Raw genomic sequence first — 18893 nt, 5'->3', positions numbered from 1 at the left:
ATCAGCATGCCTTTTGCTGGTTCATTTTGAGAATTACAGAATATTAGAAGACAAATATGTTTCCTTCAATTTTACCACTTAATCAATATTCAGCTGGGCACCCTTCTCTGGTCCTGGAGCTTAGTACAAAACCTACTCCAGAATTTGGAGGTAAGGATAGGCTTTCTTCTGTTTGTGCAAAAATAAATGGGAAATCAGTGAGAGCTTCTTGCATACAAGAATAATAAAAAAGTTCCAAATAACCATTTAAAATTATCTGGGAAAATATCACAGTTGATTTATGAAATGACTCCAGGTGATAATTTCCCCAAAACGTTAGTTGCTGGGTCAATACCCCACCCTCCCACACACACACTCACTACACATATATTCCTAAACAGGATTGTTTGAATTATTTTGTGCTAAGAACAAGCAAAGATTTTAGTGCTATTATTAAAAATGAAAATAAACCAACATTTTCCCTTATGCTCAAATTGAAAACCTTTTCTGGTCATCCAATTCAGGAACAAAAGGGGGGCATGAAAAAGTTACTCACAATTATATTTAATCATTGCTATTTCCGAAATCACAAATATGCTAATGTTTAATATTAAGAACAACTTTGGAGAACTTTCATGCGGTGAAGCATGACTTTATGTATAATGGTCAATTGCATTTTTTTCAGTATGTTTATAACTCTGTCAATGTCACATAGTGAAAAAATTGATGTGTCTTCTAAACCACAAATTCTAGTTTAAGCTTCTTCATTTATGAGGTTTATGATTTGATCATAATCTCCTGGCCTTGTTCTATCATCTCTAGAACAAATATAGTCATATGCCGATGTGTCTATTTCTTAAAAGAATCATATCCTATCAGAAATTTGTAAGCTATTAAACCACACACAAGTGTAAGAACTGCTACTACTACATTTATGTGTGATCCATCAATTACTCCAATTGGTTAAAGCCTAATATTCTTGAAGCCAACAACTCAAGTTCATTTTTCCAGAGAAATCATTGGTTCCTGAAAATAAAACTGTAAATTTCTCTTAATCTCTCCCCAACTTTTATTTTCATGCTGTTAGCCACAATGGAATCAGGTATGAAAATGCTAAGGACTCAGTACAAATGTTTTGACCCACCTGAAACAACTGAAGGAACATGCCCTGATCATAGCTATTCAAATGACATCACAGTTTTCTGTAAAACTCACCACCTTTTGAAATGGAGTGGAATGATAAACTCTTAGCATCATAAATAATCTAGATTCATTAGGTTATCTAGTTAAATGATTATGACTTTAGGATGAGTTTAAGTCAAACAGTCCCACCCCATCCCACCCCACACACACATAAGTATGTGCAAAATATATGGATTGTAGCTCTCGTTTTCAGAGCTACTCATAAGCACATCTTTAGAATTTATGACTTACCTCCTCAACTAACGAATGCTTTTAAAAATGCTCATTTGCTTTCAACCGAGATCTCAGCTTGTTACTGTTTATTTTAGGGCAGGATGATTCCAACCTTCATATCAAGGATTTTGGACCTCTTATTGTTCCTACCTGTGTGGAGTTGCTATAGAATTTTATTAACTCTTAGCACTGAACAAGATAGTTCCAGAACATTATAAGGTAAACCTTGGGTTACATCCATGTTCCTCCTTGTGTCCAGTGTACAGCAACAATTCTATCTCACCTTGATGTTCAGAGTCAATCATATCAGACAACATTGTTAAGCCCTTTTTATTCGGTTCGTCTGTTGGCATGAAGAACACAAAATGACAAGTGGTGACTTACCTTCCAATTTAATCGAACTGTGTCCTGTTGTATCCACTGAGGGACAGTTTTCTGTCTTAGGTAATAAAGCCTCTGAACTGTGAAAGTCCAGAGTCATTGAGAAGCAAAGCAAACATTTGTGAGTAGATCATTACATATAATAAGAAGACGTGACACTCCCACATCTATTCTTTAGTTGCTGTATCTATGAATACTGATTGTGGAGAAAACAGAAGCATAAATCAGTTGGGGTTCAAAGCCTATCACCTTCACCACGAGATGTTATCTAACAATCATGCCATAACGAAGACTTTAAAAGCTCTTTTGTTTTTTCATATGGTCGGCTGCTTCTGAGTCATGGGTATATGAAAAGACCCACGACACTGACGTACAATAATATATTTCCCTTTATTTATTTATCATTTTATTAGGTGTTTGTGTGTTTCTTTGCTTATTGATATAGAGAGTCCCAAGGTCAAACAACAATGTTGTGTAGGATGCTATTATTTTTAAAAGAAGTAGTTCACCTGTTAGGTGGAAAAAGCAAAAGAAAATCCAGAATATGACATTTCCACTAAGAGTAAACTGTTGCCTCCACCATGGTGAAAGAGGTCACATGACACTGGTTGATTGGTCTCTTGGATGTACATTGCAATAGTGGGTCTCAGTTTTTGCTTTGCTCCTGGAAATTAGATCAGGATGCAGGAGCATTGGATAGGTGAGTCTTCGCTTGAGAGATCAAAGTGGTTGAGCCTATGCATAGCCTATATATTCTTACTACTGTGGTAAAATTGTCCATGATCCTGTTAAGCAATTTCCAGGGTAGCTGGAAATGATACTAGTGATATTACTGTAAGGGTCCTTTTAACCTCCTGATTAATAGTGACCTCTGTTGACATGGGGACATTTTTGTAAAGATTCCTATAAGACATAAATTTCCCTACATTGTGAGTCAATTCTCAGAGCTCCACTTAACATTATTCATTTCCAAATCTCATGTCCTCAGCCATCCCAATGGGTTCCTTATAAGTTCCTCATCATTTTGTAAAACCCCCAAATAATTATACGTACTTATTTCAAACCTTTCAGGATTTTCAACCAAGGCAGGGAACAGCCTCATTAAATTTTGAAGAGTTACTACTTTGCTATCAAAAAATTCAAAAAGTGGCTTGTGTTTTGGTATTCACAATTCTCTGAGACTTCATGTAAGCCAATTTCCTAAAGATCATAGGTCCATTCTTTCTTGATAAGTGCCCTAAATTTCCTATGAGGAGCTATAAATTCAATTAACATTATAATTTGGCAATCCACAGAAGCAAATTTTGTATCTGGATTTTGGCTTAGTTTAGTAGCTCCAAGAGATAAAGGATTCTCAGAGAAGTCGCAGGGATTTTTCAGCTTTCTGTCTACACTTGAACAAAAACAACAGAACAAAGACACAGAAATTTGAACTTATCAATCTATTTATTTTAGTTATATAGCCCCAATGAAGTAAATCCCACTACCTTGCCATCTTTTTTAAACCAAATTATAAAAGTATGATTGACACGTAAAACCCACCCTACAATCTTGAATTCCATTTCTCATGTCTATTGGCTCTCTAAAGCTTACCTTCAAAGGTAATTCCTTCCAGGTCATCATTGATAATAACATAATTGGTTTGTCATTTGACATTTACATTCTAGACTACCAGCACCCATGCCTTAACCTTATTAGATTTTTTAAATTTCCTTTAGTTTTCTCTAAATTCCAAATAACAAATCCTAGATTCTCCTTATTTATCTGAATATCTTTGGCTTCCAACAACTATGTGTGCAAATTTTTGTGTTCTCATCCTTGGATTCATGAAACAGAAAAATGGATTTAACAAAATAATATGGATGATTCACAGAATGTCCAGGAAAGCTATAGAATTAGGCATGAGAAATGGGCAAAAAATAAGGAAGAGTGAGTAGTATCCAGGACCACAGCAAAACCATGCCACAGACCAGTCTAAGGTCAATGATGCTGATTACTGCTTGTTGTAGCTATGTTACGTTTCACATGCCACTGGTCTCTAGCCATTGCTATCGCAGTTTTGATACTGCTGGTCCTAGGATTTCAATGTGACTGCTACTGCTAGAATGGATGCTCCACCATCTCTGTTCTTTAGCAAACATCCAATCAAAAACCTGCAGTGAGAGAAACTGCTTGGCAAGATTGACCGGGTAAGTTTGTATGTGGTGCTTTCAGATTCTATAGTAGGTGGTGTGTGCCTCCCCATCATTATCTGTACAGTTCTGGGCATGTTCAGATAAGTTGGCTAACTGAAACTTCATTCTCTTCTCTTTTCTATTGACCATCATCTCTAAATACTTTCACTGCAACCCTCTTTTTAAATTAGGAGTGGCCATCTAAAATATTTATAGCCAATGAAACATATGTTGAATTATGCTGACACCTGTTTGAGGATATTTTGCTTTTCCTGATACTAAAGAAAATTTTAATTGGTTTTATCTCTTCCTCCTCTTACCCTGCTATGAATGTTGGCATGAGGTCTAGAGTTGTAGCAATCTTTTTTTTGACTATAACAGGAATTGAAAATTACAGAGATGCAAATGTTGATCATATCGAGCCCTTGAATCAATGCCAGCAGAAATGAGCTACAGACTTCTTGTAATGTAAAGAAAATAAACTCCTGTTTTCTTAGGCCTTTGAACTCAAGTTTTCTATCACTTGAAGCTCAGCACATTCTGACTTGTATAATGGAGAATTTCCCAGATCCTGGAGAGGCAAAAATTTTAAAAATAAAATAAATAAAGTCACTTTTATTTTAAACACTAAATAAAAGTAAACAGACACTGATTCCCCCATGTTCACATCTGAAATAGTTATTAAGAATATTTAGAAATTTGGGCACATGGTGTGTGAGTTGATGACAACTTCTTCCAAATACCTTTGGAAATTTGACCCATAATACACATATTCTTCCTATTAGACTCATGTACGTTAACATATGGCTAACAGTTTATATTTCTTAAATTTACTATCCATTTCAAGATGAAACACAACCATTGCTTCATGTTTTCCCTTAGCAAATAAGTAGATAAGATGAAATGTAACTAACAGATGTGGATTTTTTTCCCAGTATGAACTAATATACAGGTAAGATCATAGAAATCTATCAGACACTAAGATAATCACAGATACAAGCACTATACATGACAATGATCTGTATAAAAATTATAAAATTCAAGTGCCACAAAACAAACTTAAGGTATTTAGTTTTGTGACTAAATGTTACAGCTTATTGGCATCATTGTAACAATAGTTGCGATCCAGATTTGTGCTGGGACTAGACAGGTAACATAAGTAAGGCCAGGTATAAAAAGGCAGGCATTTGTTGAGTGAACAATTGTACCGGGAACTGGAAACAGATGCTCCATCAAGGTAGAAGCCAGTTGGCTCCCATTGATTGCGGCCATGCTGGAATGCAGCACGCTTGTCAGATCTTCCCATTTTAAACAAAAGCTAAACATCTCAGATTTTTATGTGAAGTTTCTTAATGGCTTCCAATTTTACTAATGTAAGTAATATTTAGAGTGTCTATCTGGATTTTATGCCAGTAACTCGTGACCTCCACATCAAGGAAAGAGTTAATTTTTTTTAAGATTTGTCTTTTTATGTTGGAAAAATTTACATTACAAAAAACAATATCCAGGCTGGGTGCAGTGGCTCATGCCTGTAATCCCAGGACTTTGGGAGGCCGAGGTGGGTGGATCGCCTGAGGTCGGGAGTTTGAGACCAGCCTGATCAACATGGAGAAACCCCATCTCTACTAAAAATACAAATTTAGCTGGACATGGTGGCATATGCTTGTAATCCCAGCTACTTGGGAAGCTGAGGCAGGAGAATTGCTTGGACCTTGGAGGCGTAAGTTGCCTCAGGTGAGCTGAGAACACGCCATTGCACTCTAGCCTGGGCAACAAGGGTGAAACTCTGTCTCAAACAAACAAACAAAAACAGCAATATTCAAATGTGCACATGTATGTGAGTACATGTATGTGAGTACATGCATGCACACACACATACATACACACTAGAATAAATAGAAATAAGTATTATTTTATTATACTTAAGTTCTTGGATACATGTGCAGAATGTGCAGGTTTGTTACATAGGTATACATGTGCCATGGTGGTTTGCTGAACCCATCAACGCATCATCTACATTAGGTATTTCTCCTAATGCTATCCCTCCTCTAGCCCCCACCCCATGACAGGCCCCAGTGTGTGATAGTTCCCTCTCTGTGCCCATATTTTCCCATTTTTCAACTTCTACTTATTTTTAAATATTTTAATCAAAACGCTTTTCCTCCTGGGATTCCCTAGTGGAAGTAATGGCTAAAGAGTGCAGATGGACTTTTCTAAGTGTCTTATATACTAAGTGTTTATGCATTATAAACAACTGCATTTTCAAATCAACTCTTGTTCGTTTCCAATTAATAACATACTGTTTTTTTTGTAATTTTGTTATTAAGGTAATGCTAGTAATAAATAAGCCTTTGAGTCCTAATGCCATATAACAGAAGTTGATTTTTTTATTCATATTTTGCCCAGTTGGCTAAGGAGTTGGAGGAAGAGTGAACTGTCCTCTGTGCAGGCAGCTAGGTCTAATGTAGGCTCATGATTTTCAACTGTGGCTTTCCTGGACATTAATATGCACTCTAAAGAAGAAGTTAGTTACAAAATTAAAAAGACATCTGTATTTGTGGATTTGAAGATCTAATATTGTTAAGATGACATGCATCTCCAAATTAATCAACAGATACAATGCAACATGAATTGAAAGTATGTTGATGCAGCCGGGCATGGTGGCTCATGCTGTATCCCCACCATTTCGGGAGGCCGAGGCAGGTGGATCACTTGAGACCAGGAGTCGAGACCAGCTTGGCCAACATGGCAAAATGCCATCTTTACTAAAAATACAAAAATTAGCTGGGTGTGGTGACACATGCCTGTAATCTCAGTTACTTGAGTGGCTGAGGCATGAGAATTACTTGAACGTGGAAGGTGGAATGGAGATTGCAGTGAGCAGAGATCACATATCACAGCACTGCACTCCAGCCTGGTTGACAGAGCAAGACTCTGTCTCAAAAAAAGAAAAAAAAGAGAGAAAGAGGAAGGAAGGAAAGAAGGAAGGAAGGAAGGACAGAAGGAAGGAAGGGAAAGACCAAGAGAAAGAAGAAAGAAAGAAAGAGAAAGAAAGAAAGAGAAAGAAAGAAGAAATATAAAAACACAAAGAGAAAAAGAAAAGGTTAATGCTCTTAGTGGACTTGAACCTCACATCACATAGGATGAGTTAACTAATATGCATTCACTGTGGATATAAATGAGATTGATGGTGGAAGAGTGGATATAGAGGATAAGGAGTGGATGAAACTTCACAGACCACACAGCCCAATAAAATGTAAAAAGCTTTTAGATATAATCATATTTGCATGTCTTGTGAATGGTACCGCCAAGAAGGAAGCAAAATGATTCATGTTCTGGTTCCATGCTGACTTGTAAGTGCTTTGAAATGCGACTGTTTTCATCAACAAAGTATATTTGTTCTTTCATTCCATTTCTGTACATGTCACACAAATTTGTCAGCAATAAAATAGAAACTAATCACTTGCTCTGAGAAATATGTCAAAATTAAAATAAACTTAAACCACCTCAATGCCCTCCTAAAACACAAAAATCATATGCAATATTAACTAGATTCTTTTTGTATTTATTGTCTTTTTAATTTTGTAATAAGATGAAGTTGGTATAACATGATTTAGTAGCTACAGTTTCATGCTGCTTGTTTTTTATGATTCCATTATCTTTGCTCTTAATTCTGACTTTATTCATTATTTTTCTATCATTTCAATAAATAATTAGATTTACTTCCCGGCAAGTCTGCAGGCTCATTCATTCCAACTGAATTATTTGAAGAATGATTATCCTACAATTATAATATTAACCTACCTTCTTTCTATATAAACTATGATTTCATAAAAGGTCACATGATGCCTCCAATATCTGTTATTTATTATTACTTTCATATTTTACCAACTCGCGAGTGCTTACTTAGCTATTTATAAGTCTAGTTATTTAAATAATTCTCCTTTAGATGTAAAAGACTAATCCAAGGAAGTAAAGACTTCAGGTAACTAGCCAGATAAATGAGGCAAAATATAGGTTTAAATAAAATGATGTTGATATTACATATGTGGATCTCCTCCTCCTTCTCCTCCTCCCTGTTATCTTTCTTCAAGGTATATTTAAACCAGATAAACCTGGCCAGAGTCCATGTATGAAATTACTCCTGAACATTCTTTTCTGTAACTATTTTATGCTCTTTAATTTGTGTCTCACAGTTTCCTCTAAGGAATACATTAGGACGCCTTTTGTGAAACACAGTCAGTCCTGCTAGAATCCCGATACTATTGTGAGTTTTAGTTGATAGTATGTTACACCCCTGTGGAGTACATCCCAGAATTTGACACCATTAGATTCATCAGAGAAGCTTTTTTCCGAAGGCAATTCTGTTGGTATTTACTCTTTAAACCCAGTAACTTATTCTGCCATTAATGAAAAAAATAGTCCAACCAAGAAGAATAAAGTGTTCTTGAAATATACTCAGTAGAATATTATCTTACCTGGTGGACAGTATTTAACACAATCACTTAAATAGGGCTTGTCATGTGCTAGAGACTGTTCTAATGCTTTACAAATCCTTATTCACATGATCCTCAAAATCAGCCTGCAAAATATATGTTAGTATCACCATAACAATTTGGCACACAAGGAACCTGAAGCCCATAGGAGGCAAATAGCTAGGAAGTGGCGGATCTGTGATGATGCAATGCCTCCAGATACGTATCCAAGTGCCTCGGCTGGTGGATGCTGGAGGTGCCTCTCCAGTAGAGTTGCCCAGTGATGCACTGTGCCTATCTTAGAAATGAAGTCATGACCAGAGGAGATGAGCAAGAACTAAGGACATCACCTCATAACTCTATACTAGGCATAAACACATCTTCTAGTAGAAGGTTTCTCAGACAAGCATATCTTGATCTCCAACTCAGGCTAATTAAGTTGGGCTTTTTCAGGCCTTTCCCCAAACTCAGTGGTGATTGTATTAACAAGTAGAAAAATGCTATGAAGGACTTTTGAACAATTCAGTCATAAGCCCAAGAATGCTGGAGAATAAACAAACAATACCAGTGATCTAATACGTTATTAACTCATACCTCACTCATGGGAGATACGGATTTACATTTGAAAAAGGCTGCTTTTAGGCTCCAAGATTCTCAAATGTAAGGATGGCCAATTTATTAATATTTGTGTCCTAAGGATATAACAAAGTGACGGATGTATGGTAGATAGTAACTCACAGTTTGAGGATAGATTGCGTGGTGCAAGGAAGGAAAAAAGAAAAAGGAAGGAAGGAAGGGGAGAAAGGAAAGGTGGGGAGGGAGGAAAGGCAGGAAGGAAGGAAGGATGAAGGGAGGGAAGAAAAGAAGGAGGGAAGGAAGGCAAGGAGGAGGGGAGAGGAGGGGAAGGGAAGGGGGAGAGAGGATGGAAGGAGAGAAGCAAGAAAGGAGGAAGGAAGGGAAAGAAGGAAAGAAGGGAGGAAGGAAGAAAGGAAGGAAGCAGGGAAAGAGGGAGGGAGGGAGGATGAAGGGAGTGAGGAAGGCAGAGAGAAAGGGAGAAAGGAAAAAAGTGAACAATGCCTGTGGTAGACGCTATGCTTCTTATCAAATCTCAGATTGAAGAGAGCAGTTACTTTTCCATTTTCTTTTAGAATTTACAAGAATTCCCCTTTACACTTTTAAGTTTTCAAATACACAACTTACCATATAGATATTAAGATTCTCTTATTTTTAAGTCTCATATTCTTGTCTAGACTCGGTACTGCCGAAAGCATTTCAACTTTATGCATTTTAGTTGCATAGAATTTCCTGTTTTAATGCTTATGAAATTGGAGCATCTTTCTATTAGCCACGGTGCAAACTGCTTAACAGTAATGGAATACCAGCTGCCCCCACTGTTTCACTTGAGGGAGAAGAGACAGGTAAACTCGTGGAGCTCTATTTCTTTCCTTCCTAGAAAAAAAAGAAAAAGATAAAACAGAAAATTCACCTTCAGAAAAATAGCAAGCCGGTAAGGCTTTTCACTTTTTTCACAGTCTTCATAAATGTGTAGATAAGGCACTTAATTTGTGGTCTCAATGTTTTGATCTAGTTTCCTGTATTTGTATCTCTGGCAACCCGGATACCATTGCCCACTGAATAACCTCAGCATAACCACACCACCACAGGCTGCCTGTAGCAGACTCAGTTAAATGCAAAAGCCATCCAATGCCTTCTGCCACAGAGGCTGGCTGCATATGTAATTCTCTTAAGAAAATAATTATTCCATCATTCAAGACATCATTTTTTTCACTGTTGTTTTTCTGTTACTGGTGACTTCCTCATACCCAAACCTAGCAATTGTAAAGCCTATAGTTTAGTGGTTTAGTTTCTATGACATGTGCACACACACATATACACACATGTCACACATCCATGCCACACCATCATGTATGCATGGCTGAAGGGAACATCCTGATAACTGAGAGATAAGAACGCAGGCTGGAATTTCTCATTTTCTAGTAAAAGATGCTTATCATTTCGTTGGATATTATTTACCGATAGTCTGTGAAGCAGCTTGCCATCAGATTTCTTTCTTTTTATTAGTTTGTATCTTTCCTTAGTGCTCAGTCCAATTCCTCGTGCCTTGCATCTCAGCACTTGCTTGCTAACTACCAACTCATTTGGAGAAGAAGAAAAGGAAAGAGAGCTGTAATATTATAAAGTTAATTTTCCACAACTAGGCGTTCTGCAGTAAACTGAAAGTCCCTGTGGTCTTCAACCCTGCTTTATATATGAACACCTGAATTATGTACAAGTGATGAAGTTTATATATACATATTTCTGTGTTATAATTAGTCTATAAAGGGTATCTGAAACCATGATATGGCCAATTTTGTACAATATGTTTTATATGAATCAAAGCACATGGATTATACCAAAAGGAGAAAGTATTCAAAACTATCCCAAAGTTTGAACCAAGTCCAACTGTTTCATATCAATGAGAATTGATTCTCCTTAAAGACTAATAAAAAAACTTCATGAAACTCTCTCCCATTCCTTCCTCCCTCCTTCCATCTATTCCTTTCTAGATGTCTTGTGCCAGGGACTGAATTAGCAAATGAGAATACAGTAATGAGGTAAATAGGTAGAGTTTGGCCTCCATGTGGCTTACTGTCTTATGGGACTGATTTACTGAGAAGTAAATACATAATTGTGGTATCAAACTAATTATCTTGTATGCAAAGCCAGACAATAAACAGCAGGCATGATAAGACTGAGGGAGAGTTCTTCTGACATTCTCTACATTATTCTGAAGGCATAAACACCTTAGCACTTCAACAGTCCAAAAAACACTTCACAAATATCGTTGACTGCAGAGCTGGGAATCAGAATCGAGCTTCCTCATCCATTCACACAGGCCAAGTTCATTTGCAGCTGCCATACTTGTTGATGGAGTTCATTGTTTTACTAAGAAGTCAGCATCTGATTGGAAATAAGACTATAGAAGTTGGAGAGGGTGGTTTTCTCACTTAGGCCTACAGAATTCCATCCACTTCTAGGATGGTGACTCTCTGGGCCCTGCAAGTGAAAGAATTTCTTAAAGAATCTCTGGTCAGGGAGCATGAGAAGAAACTAAGAGGGCAGATGAATGATCATGCAACACATCTAGCTGATCATTTGTTATACCGGCTTTAATGCTATCTGCATGAGAAGTTTCTGTCCTACCCACCATTTGACAGGAACAGTGTGTACAGCAGCTTTAGAACTTGACACTGAACTAACCTCAAGTGTTTTCCAAGGATTTCGTAGGGAAATTAGTAATAAAGTCTCTTTAATCAGGCTGCATCCAGGACATCTGCTTGGGAACACAGTGTCTAGTCAGATATACAAATAAAATAGCTGAGGCAATAATGCTAAGGTTTATGTGGTTGGCTAATTCAGATGAAGCCAATTTCCATGTAGTAGCTAAGTTTTAACCAGAGAAGTGCCATTTAAATAAAACATTCACCTAAGGACATGCTTGATGTCTAATATGGGTTACCTTTTTTTTTTTTTGAGACAGAGTTTTGCTTTTGTTGCCCAGGCTGGAGTGCAGTGGCGAGATCTCGGCTCACTGCAACCTACGCCTTCTGGTTTCAAGCTGTTCTCCTGCCTCAGCCTTCTGAGTGGGGGAACTACAGGCGCCCACCACCGTGCCTGGCTAATTTCTGTATTTTTAATAGAAACAGCATTTTGCCATATTGGCCAGGCTGGTCTTGAACATCCAACCTTGTGAACCACCTGCCTTGGCCTCCCAAAGCCCTGGGATTACAGGTGTGTGAGCCAACGCGCCTGGCCTCCGTTATCTTATAAAATCCCTGAACATTGCTATACAATAAGCATTTTATTTTATACAGATATGGAGCCTAGAAGGTCAAAGAGTTTTTTCTCCAAATAACACAGCTAGTAGGTGATAGACATAGGATACAAATTCATTTGGGTGGATTCCAGGCTCTGATCTCTTATTACTATACAAAGCTGCCTTCCTGAAAAAACACTTAAGACATGGATTTTCCATCAAGGAAATAATAATTTTGTTACAGAAATAGGACTCCAAATTGAATGTAAACCAGCATGTATTTACTGACTACATCCATGGACAAGATATTATGAGGTTTAAAAAATGATTATGGAATAGTCTCTGCCCTTAAGAAAAGCTTCTTAGGAATAATGAGGTCTTAAACACCATTAAAAAACCTTCATTTCATTGATGGAGCTCTAGTAATCTGAACAAAACAGTGCTTTACCCAATATCATTGGCGTCTTATGGCCAAGCTAGCATCAGAAGCCCATAATGGAGGTGGCAGTAATAGCGATTGTATTAGCATCGTGGATGAGCAGCCAGGATACAGGGTCCTGCTTGCTCTCAGAGGGATTCCACCCTTGGGGTTTGGTGTTCTGTAGCTAATGTCTTGCGATACTTAACAATTTCATCTTTGAGTCAGTGCTTGTAAGTGAAGTCCTTGGGGACAACATTTGGAGTTTCTGGTCAAGTGTGATTCTTTGTACTCCTGCCTCCTGCCTCCCCAGTACCTGTTCTGGGCTGTCTGCTGCCCACCCCATGGGACCCTGGGAACCAGCCAGCCATACTCTCCCTTCTCCTGCTTAGCTGCAATGCCTGCCCTTTATCTTTGGGAAGTTGCTGGTTGGGGATACAAGGAGGGTTCGGGGAATGCTTCACACCCCATGCAGTGTTTCTGACCAGGGTTAGGGCACCATCATATATGCCCTAGGCTGGCAAGGCACATTACATTTGATGGGTGACTCACCAACAACAGGCCTCTTGCCCATCCTCCACTTCCCAAGGCAGAAATTGCAATCTATTAAGATTCACTGATCTGTCCTAGATTAGGACAAAGGTTTTGTGAGAAGAGAAGATTTGGCTTTCTTTCCCCAAGTCAGAATGTTAGCTGGCAGGAGGGGGAAGCTGGGAAGGTGAGCCATGCTTTCCTACTGAGGCATGGAGCAGGGCCCTAAGGCACCTGTGAAGTTTTATACTTTCCAGGTGATTCTTCCTGTCCCTAAAAGCTCATGGAACTAAATAGCAAATAACAAACAACCTGGCATGATGTCAGAGAGTCCCCAGAATTTTAAAAACAAGACAAAACAACAGTTTGTATTTTAGTACTTTATGCCCCATTTTTCTCCACTTTTTGAACATCGGGGCTCCATATTTTCATTTTGCACTCAACCTGGCAAACTATGTAGTTAGCTCTGGTTACTATTCATTGAGTGCTGAGTACATGCTAAGTACTGTGCTAAGTACTCTACATGAACTACAGCATTTAGCTATTATAAAATCTATGACTGAAACACTGTTGTTAATCTGAGTTTATGAATAAGGAAAGCAACACTTAAAATAATCAAGGAAATGTGCCTAAGATCACACAGCTAGTGAACAAGCCCCAAGCTTTGATCTGTGGTTTCTTGCAGTCCATATTTTTATTTTATTTATTTATTTAGAGATGGGGTTTTGCTCTTGTAGCCCAGGCTGGAGTGCAGTGGTGTGATTTCAGCTCACTGTAATCTCTGCCTCCCTGGTTCAAGCGATTCTTGTGCCACAGCCTGCCAAGTAGCTGGGATTACAGGTGCCCACCACAATGCCCAGCTAACTTTTTAAATTTTTAGTAGAGAAGGCATTTCACCATGTTGGCCAGGCTGGTCTTAATCTCCTGACCTCAAGTGATCCACCCTTCTTGGCCTCCCAAAGTGCTGGGATTACAGGTGTGAGCCACTGCACCCAGACTGTATTTTTAATCTGTTCTTTACTGCTTCCATCCTGTGTGGCCTTGGGGATACAGAGAGCCCTCTTGCTCTACCATGGTGGTCTCCTTCCTACTGTCATGGGCTGCAGAACTAAACCAGACTTTACGGTGACCAAACCCACTAGGCAGATAGAATGATCCTGATGTCTACAGCAAAACAAAAGGCAGGGCTCTGGTCCATAGGAACTTCTGAAAGTAGAGACTCTTCATTTTGCCATGTAAAATTCATATTGTCTATGCATTCAGTAAGGCAAAAACCCTGTGTGGGCTGAACCTTGTTTTGTTTTGTTTCTCTTAGAACTACATGGGGTCAGTAAGCCTAAAATGAAGCCTGGACTCCTGAGTACCTGAGACATAATTTTGAATGATGCCATAAGAAGCAATGCCAGTAGTTCTGTCTTTAACCATAAAACCTGTAAACCCACATATAAAAAAGTATATAAGTGGCTGGGTGCAGTGGCTCATGCCTTTAATCCCAGAACTTTGGGAGGCCGAGGCGGGTTAATCACCTGAGGTCAGGAGTTCGAGACCAGCCCCGCCAACATAGCGAAACCCGTCTCTGCTAAAAATACAAGAATTAGCCAGGCATGGTGGTGGGTGCCTGTAATCCCAGCTACTCAGGAAGCTAAAGGCAGGAGAATCGCTTGAACTCAGGAGGTGGAAATTGCAGTGAACTGATATTGTACCACAGCACTCCACCCTGTATAACAGAGCGAGACTCCATCTCAAAAACAAAGTATATATGCATTCTTCTTTGACTGAAGGTCAAATGGGTTTTCCACATCTTTGTTAAGAATAGGATCCTCACTTCCTCAGGGCAGGACACATCTGCTAATAGATTCTACCACTATGCGTCAACACAGTGGAAGGTAAATGCAGCTCTGGAAATCACATCTGTGATTAGACGTTTTTGATTCTCCATATATCCTTGTCTCTACTTTTTTAGCCAAAAGTACATCACAGCAGCCTCCACACCAAATCACTTCTGTTCCCCAAACACGACCAGGGTAGGTGCAAACATCTGCCTTCTCACCTCAGGTACCAAAATCTCGTTTGTCTCGAGAAAATGAATGTAACACATGAGCTTTCTCTTCCCAAAATGCTCATTTATGGAGAAACAGGTTTCAGTCTCTAAATGATTACTCTATGCCTGGCAGGTGGAGATTGCCGCTCCAGTTCTGTTAATGATTTCTGAGGTGATGCTGAGGCCTCAGAAGCTGCTTGGCAGAACAGCTAGCAGGAAACTAATGAGTATCCCAGCACGACCCTGGACCACTAAAAAGAGGGTATTTCAGGGAGAGAGGGGCGAGCAATGAATTAGAGACCTCAGTCTCTGGTAAGAATATCAGTGAAGGTCCTTAATGTAGTCTAGAAAAGAAAATTAATCACCCATAATGATTGGGGTGTGTGCGAACATTTGATTTAATTTTGTTTATAAATATTTTTCTACAGAATGATGCATGATATCAGAGATGGCTGAGAAGCACAATCTAAACTTGATTTAATCATGAGATGGGTACGGAGGGGTGGAAATGACAATAATTACAGGAATGTGTTCTTGGAGAAGGCATTCCGTTTCTAATGCACTTATGATTATCTTGGCTAACATAGAATCGAATTCTGCTGTGGAGAATGTACCTTGAAATTTTTTATTTTAAATGCTGGAGATAATGAATTAACAAATTGGAAAATTAAAATATATTTACATAAGCATTAACCTCGTATTGCATTAGTAAGAAAGAGCGATGGAAACATATTATTTCATAGTCAGCGGGCTCAGATATGTATTGTTGATCAGTAAAATAATAACAGAATAATAATTGAAATGTTGAATAATAAAGCTGATGAAAAGGTGTTTTTGAAGAAATCAGGTTTTACTTCTGTAAGGCTTAACAGGAAAAGAGACTTTATAAGAAAACATCTATTTATATGATATATAGGAAATTTAAAATCCCCAGATGTAATGGGAAAAAACAATGCAAAATATGGGACTGGTTATTAAAAGTTATGAGTTAAAAATTTATTCTTTAGTTAAATATCTTTCTTGGACATTAATCAAATTAGTTAATTTTCTTTTCTCTCCATAACCTCATACTTAACCTAGAACTCTATTTTCCAATCCCTCAAATGAGAAATTAACCAAATTAGTGCTTAAAAATCTACACGTTTTCATTTGCTAGGGTATCACTACAGACTAACAGATGGGAAATTACACAGGGCAGTGACTGCCAGGATGATTCACCAAGCAAGGAATCTGGTCCCCATCCAACTGTCCAGATCATCTCAGCAAAGGGCAACACACAATTTGGGGAGGGGGTAAATGGTGACCCTTCTTTCTAGCGTCTCTTCGTAAGTACGTGATCTTGGGAGACCCAGCTTTTTCATGCCTTGTTTTTATGATCTGTTTTTAAAAGAAGGGCATATGTGGTTTCTTGGGATGAAATATTACAAAGCACAGGAGAATTTGTGAACTAAAAAGTTCTTTGCAATGTAATTTCTTTACGAAGAAAAGGCACCATAATAAGGTTTGCAAAGTCAAGGAAATCTAGTTATTTTACAATAAAAAAATGAAATCGATAGAATTAGAACTTATCCTTTCAAAGAGCAAGGTGGAAAATGCTCACTCTTTGAAGTCACTTAAATAATCAGATGCAGACTCATCGTTCCTCACACATGATACCTCTTGTACTATCAGTTGATGAATGGCACAAAACTACATCGGTGCATAGCATTGTTCCCATCCCAAATGCTATTTCAGAAGTGGAGAGAGACAGACATGGTGTCAGCCTTTGGGCTCACTCCTTCGGCAAAAGTTGGTGAAGAGAAAAAGATTATTACCCAGAGACACATGCTCACCAAGAGCTCTCCAAGCATAGCATCATCCTGTTCCCTAAGAAATAGAAATGGAACAGTGCCTCAGGTGCACAGGATGTCAGAGCAGCCCTCTGCCAACAAACTGTCTTCTCACAAAGGCAGGTGGATATCTTGTAATTCACCAAAAGCACTCCAGAGGATGATTCCCTTGACCAGACAAGTTGGGATATGCTTCTGTTCGGTTAGGTATTAGAAAATAGAGGCAAACGAATTTGAACCAACCCTTGAAAAATCCCTCTAAATATGAAGAACTACATATAGAACCATATGTATAATAAATAATTTCTGGAGCTGGGATAGAAGTTCAGGGTACAGAGAGAAACCAAGGATGTATTAGCCAATTTCATCGGAGGGGAGGGGACAGAAAGCAGAACTTAAATAGAGGAAATTATTATTTCATTTGTGATAATCATTGTTAACCTTCTCTTGTATTGTTTTGCACTTCTTTTTTAGATTTGTGATTTGATTTCCCCCTACTTCTGAACGTATCAAGAAAACTTTTATTTCATGTCATGTGTATGTAATTAACTATTATCTCTCCAGAAATCATCAACATATCTTTTGTATAGTTGTATTTTATTGTGGACAATGTTTCTACATTTTATATGTTTGTGATTTTATAGATCTATTTAAGGAAATTAACATGTATCTAAATCCCTTGCTCTTTAGTGGAATAATGCTGTGAGGGAAATAGAGGAATATTATGCTTATTTTGCTTAATCCTCCACATTGCATATTTTAATGCCCTATTTTTTTAGGAAAATAAAAAAATTATATTGTATTTTATTTTAAATTTAAGCACTAGTGGAAATACCTTTTATATATTTCTTTGGCCATCTGTATTCTTTACTATATATATTTTGTGGACATGGCTTAAGATTTTTTAAAATAGGGAAAACAGCTAGATTTTCTCATTTTATCTGATGACAACTTAGGCTGGGAAACATGATCTTGGACCCTCAAATGTGTGATATTTGCATATGTTGAAGTAGAGATTGCAATCCCTTTGAAGTTTAAGAAAGTATGACGACATGACGAAATCAAACACTTCTTTCCATTGTTCCTTTGGTATGTCCTTGGGTTGGAAGATTGTGTGAGGTCCACGGTAAGGGTGCAATTAGTTACACATTGGTCTGTGAACCCACTCTGATTTTTCAACCTGTCAGCTTATACTTTGACCGCTGATAACATGACCTTGCAATCTTTATACAGTCTTGTCACAGCTGAATGCAGACATCTATAAGATTAGGTTCAGGAAATGGAGACTAGATGAGTAAAAGAGAGAAAGAGCTCAAAGTCTGGGAGGAGACGAACAAAGCAAAAGTTGTTAATGCTTGGAATGCAAACAGGGGGCTGGCCTCCTTTTCCTGTGAGTGGGATACCTCCTTTTACAATAATAAATTATGTCCCAGGTCAACTACCGTGGTTGTGGTGCATCTAGACAAAACAAGCATTTGTATCTTTAACAAGAATAGTTTTGTGATGAACTGATCTGTGGTTTTTAATACAAAGAGCGAACTCAAAGAATCCTGAAATAAAGGGCAGATTATGAAGCAATGATGCTTGATATTTATAATTACCCTTTAATTATTTAAAAACACTTTTAGCATATTGATGCTTCTAGACTGAAAAAGTTGCTGTTAGCTAATACCATAGAAAAAATCACACTTTGGGAGGCCGAGGCGGGTGGATGACGAGGTCAAGAGATCGAGACCATCCTGGTCAACATGGTGAAACTCCGTCTCTACTAAAAATACAAAAAATTAGCTGGGCACAGTGGCACGTGCCTGTAATCCCAGCTACTCAGGAGG

Source organism: Aotus nancymaae, unplaced genomic scaffold (assembly GCF_030222135.1).
Source record: "Aotus nancymaae isolate 86718 unplaced genomic scaffold, 86718_ANA_hifiasm-v0.15.2.pri h1tg000011l, whole genome shotgun sequence".
Taxonomy (NCBI): domain Eukaryota; kingdom Metazoa; phylum Chordata; class Mammalia; order Primates; family Aotidae; genus Aotus; species Aotus nancymaae.
This window is presented reverse-complemented; position numbering follows the sequence as displayed.